The following is a 3,988-nucleotide window of genomic DNA, read 5'->3' as shown; positions in this document are numbered from 1 at the left end:
CAAGATGTCAGCAAAGAGATACATAAAATATTCATTCTGGTTGTCCCAACTTACTTTCTCCCTCTTAATTGCTAAAATATAAGAATTGGTAGGTTTGTGGCCATATTTTTTGGTGACAGTGATTCTTCCTAGCTAGATTTCAAACTTTATTCTGAATTGATGCACTATTAATTGCATTATTACTGTTAATTTTCAACTATAAAACCTCTTTCTAAAACCAATTCTTTTGCAAAAGCAGACTGATTAAATTTTACGGTATTTTGCACATCCTAACTTTTTCAGTTAATCTCTACTAGTTGAAACAGTACCTAAGATACCCTGTTTTGATGATTTTGCCCAGAGATTGCAGGTGGGGTAGCCAATGGCAATCCTAATAAAGAGGGAGAAAATTGGATGTGACTCAGTTCCAATGTTGGGAATGCTGGCCTTTGATTTTTTTTTTTTTAAAAAAATATCTAATGCAGGGGTCCCCAACCACCGGTCCCCGGACCGGTACCGGTCCGTGGAACATTTTCTACCGGGCCACCGGTTTGCTGGGCACCGCCATCTTGTTTCAATGAGAAAGTTTTTTTTAAAGACTCCAATTTTTCTTCTTTCCTTTCTCCCAAAATGAAAATACGAAAAATGAACTGCATAAAGTTCTGCTACAGCAGGCATTCGTTCCCCCAAAAAGGAACTCACAAATTACAGAACAAAAAAAGAGAGAGAGGTAGGACCAGGATATAGGTAGACGCAAAACTTTATATGCAAAAAATAGCCAATCTGGGCGGTTAGCCCTGGGGAAAGTGTGGGGGGGCGGGGAATGGTAACAGCCGGCATGCATTTTTCAAAAGAACCACACAGGCTGCTGAAACCTGGACAGAAAGAGTGAGCCGAGTAACATTTTGTTGCTTCCTGATTGACTAATTTCAAGCTCCCAGCTGCACTAATCGGACAGCGCCGTGTCACTCACGTGACCTCCAGGAGCGAGATTAAATTCAAACGGCTGTGTAGGAGGATATCAGGGAGTCGGTTGCGCCGCTTCTGTGGGAGAATCTTTTCGTTGCAAGGCAAGTGGGTGGGTAAGTGCCGTGAGGTGGGGGGATCAGATGGGGTGCCTCTGTTTAAAAAAAACTGAGTGAAAACAAATTTAATTTGGATTTAGTGGAAGGACAAGTTTTCCACTTTGTTGGATGGGTTCTAGTTGAACAAATGAAGCCAAAAAAGGGGGCTCTTGCTTTGGGATCGCTTAGCTCACCTTGTCATGTGTGCTGATGCTGGTACCGGGCCGCGGATCATTTTGTGATGCCGGTACCAGGCCGTGGCACAGAAAAGGTTGGGGACCACTGATCTAATGGGCTATTATTTAAAGAAACAAATTGACATACAGTTTAATCGGGGTGGGATTCAAAAATCCCAGCAACCGATTCACTACCTAGTTGCTGGGTGTGCAAGGCCATGGCGGGTATGGCCTACCAGAACTTCTGGGAGGGCCATTTTTTTTGCCTTCCCAAGGGTCCAGAGGCTTCCCTCAGGCCTCTGGAGGCCCTCTGGAAACTGGAAACAGGCCTGTTTCCGGACTTCCAGAAGGCCCACTTTTCGCCCTTCCAGAGCTTCAATGCAGACCCTGCACTTACCTATATTGAAAATGGGCCACATGGAAGCTCCTAGGAGGGACGGGGTGGGGTGGGTGGGGCCAGCTGGTTAGTTCAAATACCAGTTTGGCAAACCAGATGCAAATTTAACATCTGGTTCAACTGAACTGGTTCAAACCGGTAGAAGCCCACCTCTGAGTTTAATGAAGAAACAGAAAAATATGGAGTTGGGGTAAAGATTGGAAATGATGCCATCCTTAGAACAAACATCATTCCTCAAACGTTTTCTCTTCTTCAGACTGAGATTTATTAGAGGGTTAATGAATGTATAAGTATGAGCGGTATACACTATCTGGAGCACAATATTATTTCAAGTGGTTTGATCTCAAAGAGTGAAATAGGGGGAGGTGTGAACCTCAGGGCTGCTGCTGTAATGTGAAAATTTATTGTGTAATGTTTCCCTTGTGCATTTCAATAAGTGTCTCTTTCAAGGACAAAAGAATTTTGATGTCTGTTTTTCTGAAACTGGTTGCTACTGCAGTTCATTTACAAGATTTTTAACAATTCTGGTCTCTCTATTCTGAAAAAAGAAAACCATTCTCCTTGATAGCAAACTTAGCCCAGATGACATGATGGACCCATTGATAGCAAAATACAGAACAAGTTTAATATTGCCTCCCACCTCCACCATTTTCCAGTCTCTTACAGCCTTGAGATTTCCTAGTGATCTCCTATATTCCACCTATATTACATGAATCTGACGCTGATTGTTTGCTTTTTAAAGGGCAATGCTAGAAAATACATTTGGGCTAGTAGTTAGTACAGACACTGCTTAGTGCTTTGCTTGTTAGAGGAAAAAATGGTAAAAATACAGAAATATTATTTGATTTGTCTGTTTGATTTACATGGCCAGCAACTGCCAAGTGAACCTATTTATTTTATGAGTTTGTAGATGTCATGTGTCAAATAATTATCCCATTCTGTAATGCATAATATAATGCATAAGCGCACCAACATGCACCTACCATCCCTGTCCTATTGTTTCTTTTTTTCGTATTCGTATCCATTTCATGTATTCATAACCATGCTTACCTGTTATCTAACAACCGCTTGACAAAATAAATAAATAAATAAATAAATAAATCAATAAATAAATAAATCTACATCTTAGTATAAGATTACGAGAGTTTGGGAAGAATAAGTCTTCCATTTTGTATAGAAGTACACACACACACACACACACACACACACACACACTCATGCATGCACAGACATGCGCAATATAATAAATAATTTTGTCCAAATATATGCCTTTTATAGAACTCCATCAAGTTTCAAGTATTTTTGTAGAATATTTTCAATTTGGTTAGACTATAGCATATTAGAATGAATGCAAATAGGAAACTCATTCTGTTAGCTAGAGGACAGATTAAATTGCACATATCTTCATTCTCTGTTATAAACAATAAATTATAGATATTTTTTCATGTCACCTCATCTTTTGTATCAGGTCATGAGAAAGTGATACATTGTTTTACTGTTCATAGAATGAATTTGGCATCCACAATTATCCAGAAATTATTCTTGATGCCAGTAAGATTAGCACATGTTCCAATTATTAATTTTTTTCTGATGACCTCATCCCTCCTGAGACATGTAAATGCATTTTCCCTAGTTTTTTATACTAAAGTATAAGCAATTAAAATGTAAGAAAAGGAAAAGATATGTTATGCTATTTTTTGACAGCAATCTCAATTTCGCCTTCCCATGGCATCTGCTGACAAAACCTTGGAGCATTTTATTCTCCCAGCAAGACCAGAAAGAGATTACACTGAAGAGGTTGATTCATCAAAAAGCCCATGGATATGCTGATAAAGCAATCTACTTTGTCCTAACAATTTTCCAATATGTTAAAGTCATTGCAATTATACGACAGGCCAATAAATCTGGTACTTTTGCACTATTTCAGATTTCTCCTGCAAAAAGCAATGTTGCTTTCTTTCTCACCTTGATGACTAAGGCATTCCATGCATTAGTTAAAAGGGGTACTGCATTTTTATTCTTTCATGACTGCTGATTGCTTCAAGGATACAGCATCATTCATGAGACTCTTGCTGATTTAGCACATGTTACAATTCTATAAAATGTCAAGCAAATAATAAATAACATTCCTCAGATCTTCTTATTCATGAAAGCATTATTTTTCATTCAATGAATGTTTAGCATCATATCGATATTACTTCTGTCCCTCTTTTTTTTTTTTTTTAGAAATTAACTTTAAAAGTTAAGGCATTACTTACCAAAGAGGTTAATTAGGTAGAATTTGGCTGCAGCATCAGGTTTTCTTCAGGTATAACAGGAAATCTCAGTTTTCTAGACAATTACCAACTTAGGAACAGTTTTGCACAGCAAAA

At 38.5% G+C, this 3,988-nt stretch overlaps 1 long non-coding RNA gene across 1 annotated transcript in view; it reads left to right on the top strand.

The window, feature by feature from the left end:
• Nucleotides 1-3,663, top strand: part of LOC148127317 (uncharacterized) — a 38,533-nt gene extending 34,870 nt beyond the window's left edge. The window contains exon 3 of the long non-coding RNA XR_015741496.1: nt 3,321-3,663. This is a non-coding gene — a long non-coding RNA (uncharacterized LOC148127317). The remainder of the gene's footprint in view (nt 1-3,320) is intronic.
• The last annotated feature ends 325 nt before the right edge of the window (nt 3,664-3,988 follow it).

The sequence above is a fragment of the Pseudonaja textilis genome, chromosome 2, assembly GCF_049901715.1.
Source record: "Pseudonaja textilis isolate UNSWEBS1 chromosome 2, rPseTex1.2, whole genome shotgun sequence".
NCBI classification, from domain to species: domain Eukaryota; kingdom Metazoa; phylum Chordata; class Lepidosauria; order Squamata; family Elapidae; genus Pseudonaja; species Pseudonaja textilis.
This window is presented reverse-complemented; position numbering and strand designations above follow the sequence as displayed.